At 43.1% G+C, this 18,577-nt stretch overlaps 4 non-coding genes and 22 pseudogenes across 4 annotated transcripts; 1 reads left to right on the forward strand and 25 right to left on the reverse strand.

Annotated features, from left to right (window-relative positions):
• Positions 1-2,730: 2,730 nt before the first annotated feature.
• Positions 2,731-2,837, forward strand: LOC148856007 (small nucleolar RNA R71). Its single transcript, XR_016095300.1, has one exon. It is a non-coding gene; the product is annotated as a small nucleolar RNA R71 (small nucleolar RNA).
• Positions 2,838-7,003: 4,166 nt separating this feature from the next.
• Positions 7,004-7,122, reverse strand: LOC148856008 (5S ribosomal RNA; annotated as a pseudogene).
• Positions 7,123-7,481: 359 nt separating this feature from the next.
• On the reverse strand, positions 7,482-7,600 carry LOC148856009 (5S ribosomal RNA; annotated as a pseudogene).
• A 359-nt stretch (positions 7,601-7,959) lies between these two features.
• LOC148856010 (5S ribosomal RNA) lies at positions 7,960-8,078 on the reverse strand. Its single transcript, XR_016098161.1, has one exon. It is a non-coding gene; the product is annotated as a 5S ribosomal RNA (ribosomal RNA).
• A 303-nt stretch (positions 8,079-8,381) lies between these two features.
• On the reverse strand, positions 8,382-8,500 carry LOC148856011 (5S ribosomal RNA; annotated as a pseudogene).
• Positions 8,501-8,860: 360 nt separating this feature from the next.
• Positions 8,861-8,979, reverse strand: LOC148856012 (5S ribosomal RNA; annotated as a pseudogene).
• Positions 8,980-9,338: 359 nt separating this feature from the next.
• On the reverse strand, positions 9,339-9,457 carry LOC148856013 (5S ribosomal RNA; annotated as a pseudogene).
• A 359-nt stretch (positions 9,458-9,816) lies between these two features.
• Positions 9,817-9,935, reverse strand: LOC148856014 (5S ribosomal RNA; annotated as a pseudogene).
• Positions 9,936-10,294: 359 nt separating this feature from the next.
• Positions 10,295-10,412, reverse strand: LOC148856015 (5S ribosomal RNA; annotated as a pseudogene).
• Positions 10,413-10,771: 359 nt separating this feature from the next.
• Positions 10,772-10,890, reverse strand: LOC148856016 (5S ribosomal RNA; annotated as a pseudogene).
• A 360-nt stretch (positions 10,891-11,250) lies between these two features.
• On the reverse strand, positions 11,251-11,369 carry LOC148856017 (5S ribosomal RNA; annotated as a pseudogene).
• A 359-nt stretch (positions 11,370-11,728) lies between these two features.
• On the reverse strand, positions 11,729-11,847 carry LOC148856018 (5S ribosomal RNA). The gene has a single exon (XR_016098162.1). It is a non-coding gene; the product is annotated as a 5S ribosomal RNA (ribosomal RNA).
• Positions 11,848-12,150: 303 nt separating this feature from the next.
• Positions 12,151-12,269, reverse strand: LOC148856019 (5S ribosomal RNA; annotated as a pseudogene).
• Positions 12,270-12,629: 360 nt separating this feature from the next.
• LOC148856020 (5S ribosomal RNA) lies at positions 12,630-12,748 on the reverse strand (annotated as a pseudogene).
• A 359-nt stretch (positions 12,749-13,107) lies between these two features.
• Positions 13,108-13,226, reverse strand: LOC148856021 (5S ribosomal RNA; annotated as a pseudogene).
• Positions 13,227-13,585: 359 nt separating this feature from the next.
• Positions 13,586-13,704, reverse strand: LOC148856022 (5S ribosomal RNA; annotated as a pseudogene).
• Positions 13,705-14,063: 359 nt separating this feature from the next.
• Positions 14,064-14,181, reverse strand: LOC148856023 (5S ribosomal RNA; annotated as a pseudogene).
• Positions 14,182-14,540: 359 nt separating this feature from the next.
• On the reverse strand, positions 14,541-14,659 carry LOC148856024 (5S ribosomal RNA; annotated as a pseudogene).
• Positions 14,660-15,019: 360 nt separating this feature from the next.
• Positions 15,020-15,138, reverse strand: LOC148856025 (5S ribosomal RNA; annotated as a pseudogene).
• Positions 15,139-15,497: 359 nt separating this feature from the next.
• Positions 15,498-15,616, reverse strand: LOC148856026 (5S ribosomal RNA; annotated as a pseudogene).
• Positions 15,617-15,975: 359 nt separating this feature from the next.
• Positions 15,976-16,093, reverse strand: LOC148856027 (5S ribosomal RNA; annotated as a pseudogene).
• A 359-nt stretch (positions 16,094-16,452) lies between these two features.
• On the reverse strand, positions 16,453-16,571 carry LOC148856028 (5S ribosomal RNA; annotated as a pseudogene).
• A 360-nt stretch (positions 16,572-16,931) lies between these two features.
• On the reverse strand, positions 16,932-17,050 carry LOC148856029 (5S ribosomal RNA; annotated as a pseudogene).
• A 359-nt stretch (positions 17,051-17,409) lies between these two features.
• Positions 17,410-17,528, reverse strand: LOC148856030 (5S ribosomal RNA; annotated as a pseudogene).
• A 359-nt stretch (positions 17,529-17,887) lies between these two features.
• On the reverse strand, positions 17,888-18,005 carry LOC148856031 (5S ribosomal RNA; annotated as a pseudogene).
• A 359-nt stretch (positions 18,006-18,364) lies between these two features.
• On the reverse strand, positions 18,365-18,483 carry LOC148856032 (5S ribosomal RNA). Its single transcript, XR_016095774.1, has one exon. It is a non-coding gene; the product is annotated as a 5S ribosomal RNA (ribosomal RNA).
• Between the last annotated feature and the right edge of the window lie 94 nt (positions 18,484-18,577).

The following is an 18,577-nucleotide window of genomic DNA, read 5'->3' on the forward strand; positions in this document are numbered from 1 at the left end:
AAAAAATCTTTGAATCACAATCCCTCAATTCGAACTCACCTTCTTCTTCTAGCTTGCTTGTCTTGAACTTCCTTCAGCCCTTCTTCTTCTTCTTCCTTGCGCCTAGCCTTCTTCTCTTCTCTTCTCTCAAGGTGGCTGAACCTCTAAGAGTGGGAGAGCCTTTCTCTCAAGCAATTGAACAACTTTCTCCCCTCCTAGAGGCCTCCTTATATAGTTTTTCAAGGGGGCTCTTGCCCCTTCTTGAAGCCTCTAGAATGGGGTGTATTACACCCCTCATGAACCTTCTAGAGTGCTCCCTCCTTCTCTTCAAGAAACTCCTAGAAGTTGCCGCCCCTAGCTCCCTTTGGGCTGCTATTTGGGCTACAACTTAGCTTGCTTTTGAGCTCATGTGGGCTACACTCTAGGCTGTTATTTGGGCTAAAAATGGGCCTTCCTTGCTGGGCCGAATTCTCCTCATAGCTAGGCTTTATTTTCTGGGGTTTTCTCAAGGAATTCACTTGCTCTTTTTGGGCCGAAGTGCTCTCTCTTGCTTCCATGACCGGGCTGGACTGAAATTGGTCTTTTTGAACCTTCTTTTCTTGCCTTTTTCCTTCCTTCTCTTGGATTGATTATCCCTGAACCTATTCTTAGCATTAAGCTAAATTAAGGCAAAAATTAATAAAACCGGCATAAAAATCCATGCTAAAGTCCTCAAAAATTATAGATAAATTGTAAGTTCATCAAATACCCCCACACTTAAGCTTTTGCTTGTCCTCAAGCAAAGACATCACCCATAAACTTAACATTCCCCCCTTCTGTTCTCCCCATTTACCTGGTGAACTTTTTAAGATAGAAATGTATTGAGTAGTCGGGGAACTTTTGTAAGTGCTCAACTCTTATTCTTGTAAATTACCATTTAAGATATGTATCAGATCCGAGGAAAGGAGAATATGAATTTCATCATAGTCTAGCCTTCACTCCTAATTCATATATAAATCAGCTCCTTAATTGTCAAGGTTAATAATCAAATTTCACTAAGTTTCACATCTATAACTAAATCTCTATGAGAGTTCAACTTTAGAGTGCCCCTTTGAACCTCGGTTGTCACCACAATTACTTATTTCTAAGGGTGAGTGCATTTTATGCTCCATCTCACCTTTTTTTTTTTTTTTTTTTTTTTTTTTTTTTTTCTTTTCGGTGTGAGTGCATTTTATGCTCCATCTCACACTTTTTTTTTTTTTTTTTGGTGTGAGTGCATCTTATGCTCCATCTCACACTGGTCACTTGTTTGAGGTAGGTAAATAGGACTCATGTTCTAAGCTGCTAGTTTTACTATTCAGCTCAGAATAGCGGAGTCAATTTGGGCTTTTGTCCTTCTTTGCAATTATTGAACCTCAAGAGTTAGCACTTCAGATGTGCACTAGCTCTCTTGACCATTAACAATGAAATCAAGGGCTTCCATACACATGAAGGAAGTTAGGGCTAGTCATGCTGAAAGGCATATTCAGCTCCCCTTTTCTCCTGCATAAATCAAATTGGGTCATTCACAAGAATAAAAACTTAACAAGTACATCAGTCTCCCTCAACTCATTGAATTCCTTCTTAAAAAATCATCAAATAAATAGTAATGAACTTGAGGGGTTCCAGTCTTTTTTTTTTTTTTTTTTTTTTTTTTTTTTTTTTTTTTTGGTTATGTCATTGCCTGCATATGTGTGTTGGGGTGCATGGTTTCAGCCCCCATACCCTAGCCTCGGGCTCACTCCCCCACACTTAAGATGAACATTGTCCTCAATGTTCGTAGTGTTAGGCAGTAACAATAAAACTAGCAAGAGCATCATCAAGTAATAGGAGGTATTTAGAGGACTTCCCTGAAGATCATTCTTAAATTCTGCAATATGTTGTCGGTGGAAAACTTCTTCTGCTAGAAATCACTTGCAAACTAGAAGAGGAGATCAGTATCTTTATTCAATTAAATTCTAAGAAAAACTAACTAAACTTAAATGCTATGAAAAATAAAAACAAAAAGCAAGTAAGACAGTTTATGACTAAGTATCTGAATTGGGAATTCTCCCAACAGCCTCTTGTTCCCTTGGGTTTACCATGGTGTTACTAGGTAAGGTACCCGGAGCCCTTTCTGAAATCATCTGTGCCAGCTGCCCAACCTGAGTTTCCAAGTTCCTTATCGATGTTTCATTTTTCTGAAATCTATTTTCCGCACTAGCTATGAACTTGGTCATCAGCTCCTCCAAGTTAGATTTTGGTTCCGGCTGATAGAAGTTTTGGTGGAAAGGCTTAGGTGCATGCTGATTCAGGTGGCCTCTCCATCCGGGGTTATGGGCATGATGGTACTGATTTCCTGGCTGTCTTGTAAAGTTGCCAACAAAGTCTACTTGTTCTGTGGACTGAAAAATTTGACTGCCAACTTGGAATTCAGTGCTATCATGGCCTCCCCCACACTTATCATACTGTATATGCATAGCTTCCATCTGCATCTCATCAAATTTTTTGCTAAGTGCTCCTATTTGTGCAGAGAGAGCTGTGTATGTATCCACATTATGAAGGCCATGCTGCTTTCTAACTGGTGTCCTTTCTGAATGCCATTGGTAGTTATTGGCTGCCATCTCCTCGATGAGTGCATGGGCAACCTCGGGAGTCTTATTGTTTATGGAGCCCCCAGCTGCTGCATCTAAGATGGTCTTGTTTGAATCGGTCAGACCATTATAAAATGTTTGCACCTGCAGCCAAATCGGAAGGCCATGGTGAGGAACCCTCCTTAGTAGCTCCTTGTAACGTTCCCAGGACTCATAGAGAGATTCCCCCTCTTGCTGGAAAAAAGTAGTGATGTCATTCCTCATTTTAGCAGTTTTAGAAGGGGGAAAATATTTAGAGAGAAAATGGCTGGCCATTTCGTCCCATGTGGCTATAGATCCTGCCGGTAATGAGTTCAACCAAGCTTTGGCTTTATCCTTCAAAGAAAATGGGAATAACCTCAGCCGGATGGCATCATCACTTAACCCATTGTGTTTGAAGGTGTCACAGATTTCCAAGAAGTTAGCAATATGGGCATTCGGATCCTCATGGGCCATACCACAAAACTGAACCGTATTTTGTATCATTTGGATTATGGCCGGTTTAATTTCGAAGTTATTGGCAGCAATAGTTGGCCTGATAATGCTGGAGACAGTCCCGGTGAGGGTAGGCTTGGCATAATCCATCATAGTTCTTTGTTCAGCCATTTCTTGTGCTTCTTGTCTGACTTGCTTAGCAACTCTCAAACGGACACGGAGAGTCCGTTCAATCTCTGGGTCGTAAAGGATCTCTTCCAGTTCAGGTCTGCTTGTCATAAACTGTTAAAGTCAAAGCAATAAAAATGCCAATATTCACAAAAGAAAATAAATAACTAATCCTATCACACTGAAAATGTAAAGTGAAGTATTGGAATACAAAACCTACATCCTATCATGAATAAATGAAGCCGATTATACTAAAAGCAGATTTAAACCAATCATCTTATTCAAGGTTCCTTTATCTACATCCATCGATTGCAACATCTGAATTCAGACCCAATTTAGATCTGAGTTCAGATCTACAAGTCTTTGGTATTGTTAGTCTAGAGAAATTAATAAATAATAATTCAGATCTGAGCTGGATATCTCATACACACTCATTGGTATACACTACAATATACATCCATTAAGGTTGGAATCAATTCTGTGATGCTTTAGGGCTGAAATCAGATCTGATCTAAAAAAAAAATTTAAAAGGATCTGAAATAAACTAAAACCAGTCCTGAGTTAGGCTTGGGTTAAAAACTCTACAATTGAAGCTCAAACCTGTATAGCTGATGCATATCAAACACTTGCTAAGACCTGAAAATTGGGTCTGCAATGTTTGGTATTGCAAGCTATTCGGCCCATACAACTTTTGTAGAAATCTGAAATCAGGTCTGCTAACTGTTGCACTATAGCAGCCCTGCTACAGATCTGAATGCTAAAAGAAATACTTGGAAAGTGCTAATTTTTCTTAAATATCTGAGGCATAACAATTATTCAATCCAAACATACACCTCCTTAGCTAATGTAGCTCGGTTACAAGTGGGTAAAGCCAAGAATTCAGTCCACCCAGAATTCATAGTATGCTCTGTATCAGTTCAGTCCTCACATCATATCAACTGAATTTCAGATTTGAATTTCTCTCATTCCTTGCTATCCATTCACCCTTGAGGCAGGTTGGATGTATCCTAGGGTGGATTGGGGTAGTGATGGCACCCAATTCACCTCAAACTTGCATCGGTTCAGATCTGAGTTCAGAGGAATTCAGATCTGAACTGAGCAGATCTGTAACAGCAGAATTCAGATCTGAACTCAAGTCTGAGTTTGGATCTGAATTCTCAATTGCCTTACCTTCAGTTATTGCTACCAAATTGTTTTTGGGGAATAGCAGAAGTGCCCTAGGGTGAATTGGGGTGGTGATGACACCCAATTCCCCTCAAAATTGCATCAGTTCAGGTCTGAGTTCAGAGGAACTCAGATCTGAACTGTTGCAGATCTGCTGTAGCAGAATTCAGATCTGAACTCAGATCTGAGTTCTGATCCGAATTCTCAATTGCTCCTCTTATTGTTCAAAAGATCTCCCCTTTGTTTTTTTTAATTTGTTTTTTTCATTTTGTAATGAAAGAAAGAAAAAAAAAAAAAATAAAGTCTGAAACACAAGCAACTCTTTTCGGCTGAGTGCTGCAGATCTGAAATCTGCAGATCTGAGTGCCGAATGCAACTCAGATCTGCAACACTCATGTTTTTTGTGAAATTTTTTTTTCTTTTTTTTTTTTTTTATTTTTGAAGGGAACAACATCAAGATTGAATAGAAATCAAATATGCCTTTATTAAAATGAAACTGAAACCAGAAAAAGAGAGTAATCTACTTAAGAAAGAAGAAACATAACTACATGAGTACAGCAGTTGCAGTCCAAGCTGAAATGAAAAAGTTAGCAAATTAACCCAACTATGAATGCAATGCTGAATGAGATCAGATTAAGAATGCTCAATGTTTCCTAATATTGCTTCTCTAAATCCCCGGCAACGGCGCCAAAAACTTGATGTGTGGCTCATTGTGACACTAGCAAGTGCACTAGCCGTTCAAGTAATAAAGTAGTGAGTGAAGTATCGTTCCCACGAGGATTTAGGAAACAATTACCAATACTAAATTGAACATTTCTTATCTGATCAACAAATAAATCAAAACTCTAATGAAAGCTAAGAAATCCTAAATTAAAATCTATCTAAATCATTGGTCCAATTGCCTTCAATTCAGGTTAGAAGAGTAAGCAGTAAATGTCAATCTCAGAATTCAGCAATCTATCAATTTGGATCATTCGAATGAATCATGATTGAGCCTTGGTTTGGTGAAACCCCAAGGTCATGAACAGCCTCTCTCAAGCGCATGTTCATCCTATGCATGAGTGACGGTTCTTCTATCTCTAGCAAGAATCTAATCCCCATGCATGCATTTCTTCAAACACTTCTAAGGCATCAATTCAAATCTGAATTGATCACCAACTGAATTGTGCAAGTTATCTCTAACCTTGCACTCAATTCAGTTCTTGAATAGTAGATCTGAATTCCTAGAGTCTCTCTCAAGCACTCTAGGAATTCCAAGCTGTAGATTAATTCGCCCAATCTGAAATTTGCAGATCTGAATTCTCTTTCAAGCAATTCAGATCTTGCAATCTCAGATCTGAGAATTCAGATCTGAGTTTTGAAGGTTAGTTGGCCGAATTGATCTGCAATCACACCCTTATTCAAGAAACTTCAAGTACAATGCATGATCATTTGAATGAATCAAAAAGAATTAGATTGCTGAACTGAAATTTTACAAGCTGAAATACATCAAGGAAGAATGGAAACAAGGAGAAAGAAGAAAGAACATATAACTAAGAAACTGAATTCAAATCAAAAGAGAATGAAACTACAAATGATTTATTACAAAAAATCTTTGAATCACAATCCCTCAATTCGAACTCACCTTCTTCTTCTAGCTTGCTTGTCTTGAACTTCCTTCAGCCCTTCTTCTTCTTCTTCCTTGCGCCTAGCCTTCTTCTCTTCTCTTCTCTCAAGGTGGCTGAACCTCTAAGAGTGGGAGAGCCTTTCTCTCAAGCAATTGAACAACTTTCTCCCCTCCTAGAGGCCTCCTTATATAGTTTTTCAAGGGGGCTCTTGCCCCTTCTTGAAGCCTCTAGAATGGGGTGTATTACACCCCTCATGAACCTTCTAGAGTGCTCCCTCCTTCTCTTCAAGAAACTCCTAGAAGTTGCCGCCCCTAGCTCCCTTTGGGCTGCTATTTGGGCTACAACTTAGCTTGCTTTTGAGCTCATGTGGGCTACACTCTAGGCTGTTATTTGGGCTAAAAATGGGCCTTCCTTGCTGGGCCGAATTCTCCTCATAGCTAGGCTTTATTTTCTGGGGTTTTCTCAAGGAATTCACTTGCTCTTTTTGGGCCGAAGTGCTCTCTCTTGCTTCCATGACCGGGCTGGACTGAAATTGGTCTTTTTGAACCTTCTTTTCTTGCCTTTTTCCTTCCTTCTCTTGGATTGATTATCCCTGAACCTATTCTTAGCATTAAGCTAAATTAAGGCAAAAATTAATAAAACCGGCATAAAAATCCATGCTAAAGTCCTCAAAAATTATAGATAAATTGTAAGTTCATCAACTTACTATCTTGCTCTCCTCCATTAATTCTTTCAGCCTTGAAAAAACGGTGTATCCAATTTTCCTCCATTCGTAACCGTGCACAAGCTCCCACGTGAGCGGAGTTATTCCTTTCCAGATCTGCCGCAACCCCGGATAGATGCAACACTATCACGGGGCCCACAATGCACGACGAATGCCAAAAGCCCTGCTTTGCACCGTTCCCATTCAGAAATGACGATCGTGTCGCAAATGGTCCGAGTATCCAGCGCGTTGTTTCCAGTTTTCTCGCCGAAACGACATAAGGAATTTGCAAATAATATATCAAAAATAAAATATTTGGGTTGCAAAACGATGATTTCCCAGGAGGTCACCCATCCTAATACTACTCTCGACCAAGCACACTTAACTTCGGGGTTCTGATGGGATCCGTTGGATTAGTGCTGGTATGATTATACCCGTTTGTTTCTTGCTTGCTTGAATCTTTATACACTCATTATCTTGCTCCCCTCCATTAATACTTTCAGACATGAGAAAACTGTGTATGCAACTTTCCTCCCTTGGTAACCGTGCACAAGCTCCCACGTGAGCGGAGTTATTCGTTTCCAGATCTGCCTCAGCCCCGGATAGATGCAATACAATCGCAGGGCCCACAATGCACGACGAAGGCCAAAAGCTCGGTTTTGCACCGTTCCCATTCAGTAATGACGATCGTGCCGCAAATGGTCCGACTATCCGGCGCATTGTTTCCAGTTGTCTCGCCGAAACGACATATGGAATTTGCAAATAGTATATCCAAAATAAAATATTAGTAAAATTGGGGTGCAACAGGTGGACTTCCCTGGAGGTCACCCATCCTAGTACTACTCTCGCCCAAGCACACTTAACTTCGGTGTTCTGATGGGATCCGGTGCATTAGTGCTGGTATGATCACGCCCGTCCGGTTCTTGCTCGCTTAAATCTTAATGCACTCACTATCTTGCTCCCCTGCATTAATTCTTTCATACTTGAAAAAACGGTGTATGCAACTTTCCTCCCTTGGTAAACGTGGACAAGCTTCCATGTGAGCGGAGTTAATCCTTTTCAGATCTGCCGCAGCCACGGATAGATGCAATATAATCGAGGGGCCCACAATGCACGACGAATGCCGAAAGCCTGGTTTTGCACCGTTCCCATTCAGTAATGACGATTCTACCGCAAATGGTACGAGTATCCGGCGCTTTGTTCCCAGTTGTCTCGCCGAAACGACATATGAAAATTGCAAATAGTATATCAAAAATAAAATATTAATAAAATTGGGTTGCAACACAAGGATTTCCCAGGAGGTCAACCATCCTAATACTACTCTCGCCCAAGCACGCTTTACTTCGGAGTTCTGATAGGATCCGGTGGATTAGTGCTGGTATGATTGCAACCGTTTGCTTCTTGCTCGCTTAAATGGAGTATGCAACTTCCCTCCCTTGGTAACCGTGCACAAGCATCCACGTGAGCGGAGTTATTACTTTCCAGATCTGTCGCAGCCCCGGATAGATGCAATACTATCGCTGGGCCCACAATGCACGACGAATGCCAAAAGCCCGATTTTGCACCGTTCCCATTCAGTAATGACGGTCGTGCCACAAATGGTCCGAGAATCCGGTGCGTTTTTTCCAGTTGTCTCGCCGAAATGACATATGGAATTTGCAAATAATATATCAAAAATAAAATATTAAAACAATTGGGTTGCAACACGATGATTTCCCAGGAGGTCACCCATCCTAATACTACTCTCGCGCAAGCACACTTAACTTTGGAGTTCTGATGGGATCCGGTGGATTACTGCTGGTATGATCGCACCCGTTTGCTTTTTGCTTGCTTAAATCTTTATGCACTCACTATCTGGCTCCCCTCCATTAATTCTTTCAGATTTGAAAAGAACGGTGTATGCAACTTTCCTCCCTTGGTAAACGTGCACAAGCTCCCACGTGAGCGGAGTTATTCCATTCCAGATCTGCCGCAGCCACGGATAGATGCAATACTATCACTGGGCCCACAATGCACGACGAATGCCAAAAGCCCAGTTTTGCACCGTTCCCATTCAGTCATGACGATCGTGCCGGAAATGGTCCGAGAATCCGACGCGTTGTTTCCATTTGTCTCACCGAAACGACATATAGAATTTGCAAATAGTATATCAAAAATAAAATATTCATAAAATTGGGTTGCAACACGATGATTTCCCAGGAGGTCACCCATCCTAATACTACTCTCGCCCAAGCACACTTAACTTCGTAGTTTTGATGGGATCCGGTGCATTAGTGATGGTATGATTGCAACTGTTTGCTTCTTGCTCGCTTAAATCTTTATGCACTCACTATCTCTCTCCCCTCCATTAATTCGTTCAGACTTGAAAAAACAGTGTATGCAATTTACCTCCATTGGTAAACGTGCACAAGCTCCCACGTGAGCGGAGTTATTCCTTTCCAGATCTGCCGCAGCCACGGATAGATGCAATTATATCGCGGGGCCAACAATGCACGACGAATGCCAAAAGCCCGGTTTTGCACCGTTCCCATTGATTAATGACGATCGTGCCGCAAATTATCCGAGTATCCGGCGCGTTGTTTCTAGTTGTCTCGCCGAAACGACATATGGAATTTGCAAATAGTATATCAAAAATAAAATATTAATAAAATTGGGGTGCAACAGGAGGACTTTCCTGGAGGTCACCCACCCTAGTACTACTCTCGCCCATGCACCCTTAACTTCGGAGTTCTAAAGGGATCCGGTGCATTAGTGCTGGTATGATCGCACCCGTCTACTTTTTGCTCGCTTAAATCTTTATGCACTCACTATCTTCCTCCCCTCCAATAATTCTTTCAGATTTGAAAAAAAGGTGTATGCAACTTTCCTCCCTTGATAACCGTGCACAAGCTCCCATGTGAGAGGAGTTATTCCTTTCCAGATCTGCCGCAGACCTAGATAGATGTAATACTATCACAGGGCACACAATGCACGACGAATGCCAAAAGCCCGGTTTTCCACCGTTCCCATTCAATAATGACGGTCGTGCCGCAAATGGTCCGAGAATCCGACGCGTTGTTTCCAGTTGTCTCACCGAAACGACATATGGAATTTGCAAATAGTATATCTAAAATAAAATATTCATAAAATTGGGTTGCAACACGATGATTTCCCAGGAGGTCACCCATCCTAATACTACTCTCGCCAAAGCACACTTAACTTCGTAGTTCTGATGCGATCCGGTGCATTAGTGATGGTATGATTGCAACCGTTTGCTTCTTGCTCGCTTAAATCTTTATGCACTCACTATCTCTCTCCCCTCCATTAATTCTTTCAGACTTGAAAAAACGGTGTATGCAACTTTCCTCCAATGGTAAACGAGCACAAGCTCCAACGTGAGCGGAGTTATTCCTTTCCAGATCTGCCGCAGCCACGGATTGTTGCAATACTATCGCGGGGCCCACAATGCACGACGAATGCCAAAAGCACGGTTTTGCAACGTTCCAAATGAGTAATGACGATCGTGCTGCAAATTATCCGAGTATCCGGCGCGTTGTTTCTTGTGGTCTCACCGAAACGACATATGGAATTTGCAAATCGTATATCAAAAATAAAATATTAATAAAATTGGGGTGCAACACAAGGACTTTCCAGGAGGTCACCTATCCTAATACTTTCTCACCCAAACACGCTTAATTTCGGAGTTCTAATGGGATCCGGTGGATTAGTGCTGGTATGATCGCACCCGTTTGCTTCTTGCTCGCTTACATCTTTATGGACTCACTATTTTGCTCCCCTCCTTTAATACATTGAGAATTGAAAATACGGTGTATGCAACTTTCCTCCCTTGGTAACCGTGCACTAGCTCCCACGTGAGCGGAGTTATTCATTTCCAGATCTCCCGCAGCCCCGGATAGATGCAATACTATCACGGGTCCCACAATGCACGACGAATGCCAAAAGCCCGGTTTTGCACCGTTCCCATTCAGTAATGACGATCGTGCCGCAAATGGTCCGAATATCCGGCGCGTTGTTTCCAGTTGTCTCGCCGAAACGACATATGGAATTTGCAAATAGTATATCAAAAATAAAATATTAATAAAATTGGGGTGCAACACGAGGACTTCCCAGGAGGTCACCCATCCTAATACTACTCTGGCCCAAGCACACTTAACTTCGTAGTTCTGATGGGATCCGATGCATTAGTGCTGGTATGATCGCACCCGTCCGCTTCTTGCTCGCTTAAATCTTTATGCACTCACTATCTTGCTCCCCTCCATTAATTCTTTCAGATTTGAAAAGAACGGTGTATCCAACTTTCCTCCCGTCGTAACCGTGCACAAGCTCCCACGTGAGCGGAGTTATTCGTTTCCAGATCTGCCTCAGCCCCGGATAGATGCAATACAATCGCAGGGCCCACAATGCACGACGAAGGCCAAAAGCTCGGTTTTGCACCGTTCCCATTCAGTAATGACGATCGTGCCGCAAATGGTCCGACTATCCGGCGCATTGTTTCCAGTTGTCTCGCCGAAACGACATATGGAATTTGCAAATAGTATATCCAAAATAAAATATTAGTAAAATTGGGGTGCAACAGGTGGACTTCCCTGGAGGTCACCCATCCTAGTACTACTCTCGCCCAAGCACACTTAACTTCGGTGTTCTGATGGGATCCGGTGCATTAGTGCTGGTATGATCACGCCCGTCCGGTTCTTGCTCGCTTAAATCTTAATGCACTCACTATCTTGCTCCCCTGCATTAATTCTTTCATACTTGAAAAAACGGTGTATGCAACTTTCCTCCCTTGGTAAACGTGGACAAGCTTCCACGTGAGCGGAGTTAATCCTTTCCAGATCTGCCGCAGCCACGGATAGATGCAATATAATCGAGGGGCCCACAATGCACGACGAATGCCGAAAGCCTGGTTTTGCACCGTTCCCATTCAGTAATGACGATTCTACCGCAAATGGTACGAGTATCCGGCGCTTTGTTCCCAGTTGTCTCGCCGAAACGACATATGAAAATTGCAAATAGTATATCAAAAATAAAATATTAATAAAATTGGGTTGCAACACAAGGATTTCCCAGGAGGTCAACCATCCTAATACTACTCTCGCCCAAGCACGCTTTACTTCGGAGTTCTGATAGGATCCGGTGGATTAGTGCTGGTATGATTGCAACCGTTTGCTTCTTGCTCGCTTAAATGGAGTATGCAACTTCCCTCCCTTGGTAACCGTGCACAAGCATCCACGTGAGCGGAGTTATTACTTTCCAGATCTGTCGCAGCCCCGGATAGATGCAATACTATCGCTGGGCCCACAATGCACGACGAATGCCAAAAGCCCGATTTTGCACCGTTCCCATTCAGTAATGACGGTCGTGCCACAAATGGTCCGAGAATCCGGTGCGTTTTTTCCAGTTGTCTCGCCGAAATGACATATGGAATTTGCAAATAATATATCAAAAATAAAATATTAAAACAATTGGGTTGCAACACGATGATTTCCCAGGAGGTCACCCATCCTAATACTACTCTCGCGCAAGCACACTTAACTTCGGAGTTCTGATGGGATCCGGTGGATTACTGCTGGTATGATCGCACCCGTTTGCTTTTTGCTTGCTTAAATCTTTATGCAATCACTATCTGGCTCCCCTCCATTAATTCTTTCAGATTTGAAAAGAACGGTGTATGCAACTTTCCTCCCTTGGTAAACGTGCACAAGCTCCCACGTGAGCGGAGTTATTCCATTCCAGATCTGCCGCAGCCACGGATAGATGCAATACTATCACTGGGCCCACAATGCACGACGAATGCCAAAAGCCCAGTTTTGCACCGTTCCCATTCAGTCATGACGATCGTGCCGGAAATGGTCCGAGAATCCGACGCGTTGTTTCCATTTGTCTCACCGAAACAACATATAGAATTTGCAAATAGTATATCAAAAATAAAATATTCATAAAATTGGGTTGCAACACGATGATTTCCCAGGAGGTCACCCATCCTAATACTACTCTCGCCCAAGCACACTTAACTTCGTAGTTTTGATGGGATCCGGTGCATTAGTGATGGTATGATTGCAACTGTTTGCTTCTTGCTCGCTTAAATCTTTATGCACTCACTATCTCTCTCCCCTCCATTAATTCGTTCAGACTTGAAAAAACAGTGTATGCAATTTACCTCCATTGGTAAACGTGCACAAGCTCCCACGTGAGCGGAGTTATTCCTTTCCAGATCTGCCGCAGCCACGGATAGATGCAATTATATCGCGGGGCCAACAATGCACGATGAATGCCAAAAGCCCGGTTTTGCACCGTTCCCATTGATTAATGACGATCGTGCCGCAAATTATCCGAGTATCCGGCAGGTTGTTTCTAGTTGTCTCGCCGAAACGACATATGGAATTTGCAAATAGTATATCAAAAATAAAATATTAATAAAATTGGGGTGCAACAGGAGGACTTTCCTGGAGGTCACCCACCCTAGTACTACTCTCGCCCATGCACCCTTAACTTCGGAGTTCTAAAGGGATCCGGTGCATTAGTGCTGGTATGATCGCACCCGTCTACTTTTTGCTCGCTTAAATCTTTATGCACTCACTATCTTCCTCCCCTCCAATAATTCTTTCAGATTTGAAAAAAAGGTGTATGCAACTTTCCTCCCTTGATAACCATGCACAAGCTCCCATGTGAGAGCAGTTATTCCTTTCCAGATCTGCCGCAGACCTAGATAGATGTAATACTATCACAGGGCACACAATGCACGACGAATGCCAAAAGCCCGGTTTTCCACCGTTCCCATTCAATAATGACGGTCGTGCCGCAAATGGTCCGAGAATCCGACGCGTTGTTTCCAGTTGTCTCACCGAAACGACATATGGAATTTGCAAATAGTATATCTAAAATAAAATATTCATAAAATTGGGTTGCAACACGATGATTTCCCAGGAGGTCACCCATCCTAATACTACTCTCGCCAAAGCACACTTAACTTCGTAGTTCTGATGCGATCCGGTGCATTAGTGATGGTATGATTGCAACCGTTTGCTTCTTGCTCGCTTAAATCTTTATGCACTCACTATCTCTCTCCCCTCCATTAATTCTTTCAGACTTGAAAAAACGGTGTATGCAACTTTCCTCCAATGGTAAACGAGCACAAGCTCCAACGTGAGCGGAGTTATTCCTTTCCAGATCTGCCGCAGCCACGGATTGTTGCAATACTATCGCGGGGCCCACAATGCACGACGAATGCCAAAAGCACGGTTTTGCAACGTTCCCAATGAGTAATGACGATCGTGCTGCAAATTATCCGAGTATCCGGCGCGTTGTTTCTTGTGGTCTCACCGAAACGACATATGGAATTTGCAAATCGTATATCAAAAATAAAATATTAATAAAATTGGGGTGCAACACAAGGACTTTCCAGGAGGTCACCTATCCTAATACTTTCTCACCCAAACACGCTTAATTTCGGAGTTCTAATGGGATCCGGTGGATTAGTGCTGGTATGATCGCACCCGTTTGCTTCTTGCTCGCTTACATCTTTATGGACTCACTATTTTGCTCCCCTCCTTTAATACATTGAGAATTGAAAATACGGTGTATGCAACTTTCCTCCCTTGGTAACCGTGCACTAGCTCCCACGTGAGCGGAGTTATTCATTTCCAGATCTCCCGCAGCCCCGGATAGATGCAATACTATCACGGGTCCCACAATGCACGACGAATGCCAAAAGCCCGGTTTTGCACCGTTCCCATTCAGTAATGACGATCGTGCCGCAAATGGTCCGAATATCCGGCGCGTTGTTTCCAGTTGTCTCGCCGAAACGACATATGGAATTTGCAAATAGTATATCAAAAATAAAATATTAATAAAATTGGGGTGCAACACGAGGACTTCCCAGGAGGTCACCCATCCTAATACTACTCTGGCCCAAGCACACTTAACTTCGTAGTTCTGATGGGATCCGATGCATTAGTGCTGGTATGATCGCACCCGTCCGCTTCTTGCTCGCTTAAATCTTTATGCACTCACTATCTTGCTCCCCTCCATTAATTCTTTCAGATTTGAAAAGAACGGTGTATCCAACTTTCCTCCCGTCGTAACCGTGCACAAGCTCCCACGTGAGCAGATTTATTCCTTTCCAGATCTGCCGCAGCCACGGATAGATGCAATACTATCGCGGGGCCCACAATGCATGACGAATGCCAAAAGCCCAGTTTTGCACCGTTCCCATTCAGTAATGACGGTTATGCCGCAAATGGTTCGAGAATCCGACGCGTTGTTTCCAGTTGTCTCACCGAAACGACATATGGAATTTGCAAATAGTATATCAAAAATAAAATATTCATAAAACTGGGTTGCAACACGATGATTTCCCAGGAGGTCACCAATCCTAATACTACTCTCGCCCAAACACACTTAACTTCGTAGTTCTGATGGGATCCGGTGCATTAGTGATGGTATGATAGCAACCGTTTGCTTTTTGCTCGCTTAAATCTTTATGCACTCACTATCTCTCTCCCCTCCATTAATTCTTTCAGACTTTAAAAAACAGTGTATGCAACTTTCCTCCCTTGGTAAACGTGCACAAGCTCCCACGTGAGCAGAGTTATTCCTTTCCAGATCTGCCGTAGCCACGGATAGATGCAATACCATCGCGGGGCCCACAATGCACAACGAATGCCAAAAGCCTGGTTTTGCACCGTTCCCATTGATTAATGACGATCGTGCCGCAAATTAACCGAGTATCCGGCGCGTTGTTTCTAGTTGTCTCGCCGAAACGACATATGGAATTTGCAAATAGTATATCAAAAATAAAATATTAATAAAATTGGGGTGCAACAGGAGGAATTTCCTGGAGGTCACCCACCCTAGTACTACTCTCGCCCATCCACCCTTAACTTCGTAGTTCTGATGGGATCCGTTGCATTAGTGCAGGTATGATCGCACCCGTCTACTTTTTGCTCGCTTAAATCTTTATGCACTCACTATCTTCCTCCCCTCCAATAATTCTTTCAGATTTGAAAAAACGGTATATGCAACTTTCCTCCCTTGGTAACCGTGCACAAGCTCCCATGTGAGAGGAGTTATTCCTTTCCAGATCTGCCGCAGCCCTAGATAGATGTAATACTATCATGGGGCCCACAATGCACGACGAATGCCGAAAGCCCGGTTTTGCCCCGTTCCCATTCAGTAATGACGGTCGTGCCGCAAATGGTCCGAGAATCCGACGCGTTGTTTCCAGTTGTCTCGCCGAAACGACATATGGAATTTGCAAATCGTATATCAAAAATAAAATATTAATAAAATTGGGGTGCAACACAAGGACTTCCTAGGAGGTCACGAATCCTAATACTTCCTCACCCAAGAACGCTTAATTTCGGAGTTCTGATGGGATCCGGTGGATTAGTGCTGGTATGATCGCACCCGTTTGCTTTTTGCTCGCTTACATCTTTATGCACTCACTATTTTGCTCCCCTCCTTTAATACATTCAGAATTGAAAATACGGTGTATGCAACTTTCCTCCCTTGGTAACCATGCACAAACTCCCACGTGAGCAGAGTTATTCGTTTCCAGATCTGCCACAGCCCCGGATAGATGCAATACTATCACGGGGGCCACAATGCACGACAAATGCCAAAAGCCCGGTTTTGCACCGTTCCCATTCAGTAATGACGATCGTGCCGCAAATGGTCCGAATATCTGGCGCGTTGTTTCCAGTTGTCTCGCCGAAACGACATATGGAATTTGCAAACAGTATATCAAAAATAAAATATTAATAAAATAGGGGTGCAACACGAGGACTTCCCAGGAGGTCACCCATCCTAATACTACTCTTGCCCAAGCACGCTTAACTTCGGAGTTCTTATGGGATCCGGTGGATTAGTGAAGGTATGATCGCACCCGTTTGCATCTTGCTCGCTGAAATCTTTATGCACTCACTATCTTGCTCCCCTCCATTAATTCTTTCAGATTTGAAAAGAACGGTGTATGCAACTTTCCTCCCTTGGTAAACGTGCACAAGCTCCCACGTGATAGGAGTTATTCCTTTCCAGATCTGCCGCAGCCACGGATAGATGCAATACTATCGCGGGGCCCACAATGCACGACGAATGCCAAAAGCCCGGTTTTGCACCGTTCCCATAGATTAATGACGATCGTGCCGCAAATTATCCGAGTATCCGGCGCGTTGTTTCTAGTTGTCTCGCCGAAACGACATATGGAATTTGCAAATAGTATATCAAAAATAAAATATTAATAAAATTGGGGTGCAACAGGAGGACTTTCCTGGAGGTCACCCACCCTAGTACTACTCTCGCCCATCCACCCTTAACTTCGTAGTTCTGATGGGATCCGGTGCATTAGTACTGGTATGATCGCACTCGTCTACTTTTAGCTCGCTTAAATCTTTATGCACTCACTATCTTCCTCCCCTCCAATAATTCTTTCAGATTTGAAAAAACGGTGTATGCAACTTTCCTCCCTTGGTAACCGTGCACAAGCTCCCATGTGAGAGGAGTTATTCCTTTCCAGATCTGCCGCAGCCCTAGATAGATGCAATACTATCGCGGGGCCGACAATGCATGACGAATGCCAAAAGCCCGGTTTTGCACCGTTCCCATTCAGTAATGACGATCGTGCCGCCAATGGTCCGAGTATCCGGCGTATTGTTTCCAGTTGTCTCGCTGAAACGACATATGGAATTTGCAAATAGTATATCAAAGATAAAATATTAATAAAATTGGGGTGCAACACGAGGACTTCCCAGGAGGTCACACATCCTAGTACTACTCTCGCCCATGCACGCTTAATTTCGGAGTTCTGATGGGTTCCGGTGCATTAGTGCTGGTATTATCGCAACCGTCTACTTCTTGCTCGCTTAAATCATTATGCACTCTCTATCTTGCTCCCCTCCAATAATTCTTTCAGACTTGAAAAAACGGTTTATGCAACTTTCCTCCCTTGGTAACCGTGCACAAGCTTCCACGTGAGCAGAGTTATTCCTTTCCAGATCTGTCACAGCCCCAGATAGATGCAATACTATCGCGGGGCCCACAATGCACGATGAATTCCAAAAGCCCGGTTTTGCACCGTTCCCATTCAGTAATGATGATCGTACCGCAAATGGTCCGAGTATCCAGCGCGTTGCTTCCAGTTGTCTCGTCGAAATGACATATGGAATTTGCAAATAGTATATCAAAAATAAAATATTAATAAAATTGGGGTGCAACACGAGGGACTTCCTAGGAAGTCACCCATCCTAATACTACTCGCCCAAGCACAGTTAACTTCAGAGTTCTGATTGGATCCGGTGCATTAGAGCTGGTATGATCGCAACCGTTTGCTTCTTGCTCTCTTAAATCTTTATGCACTCACTATCTTGCTCCCCCCCATTAATTTTTTCAGACTTGAAAAAACGGTGTATGCAACTTTCCTCCCTTGATAACCTTGCACAAGCTTCCACGTGAGCGGAGTTATTCCTTTCCAGATCTGTCGCATCCCCGGATAGATGCAATACTATCGCGGGGCCCACAATGCACGATGAATGCCAAAAGCCCGATTTTGCACCGTTCCCATTAAGTAATGACGATCGTACCGCAAATGGTTCGAGTATCCGGCGTGTTGTTTCCAGTTGTCTCGCCGAAATGACATATGGAATTTTCAAATAGTATATCAAAGATAAAATATTAATAAAATTGGGGTGCAACACGAGGACTTCCCAGGAGGTCACCCATCCTAGTACTACTCTCGCCCATGCACCCTTAACTTCGGAGTTCTGATGGGATCCGGTGCATTAGTGCTGGTATGATCGCACCCGTCTACTTTTTGCTCGGTTAAATCTTTATGCACTCACTCTCTTGCTCCCCTCCATTAATTCTTTCAGATTTGAAAAAATGGTGTATGCAACTTT

This window comes from Nelumbo lutea, chromosome 4 (assembly GCF_056320005.1).
Source record: "Nelumbo lutea isolate HS-2025 chromosome 4, American lotus-T2T, whole genome shotgun sequence".
In the NCBI taxonomy this organism is placed as follows: Eukaryota; Viridiplantae; Streptophyta; class Magnoliopsida; order Proteales; family Nelumbonaceae; genus Nelumbo; species Nelumbo lutea.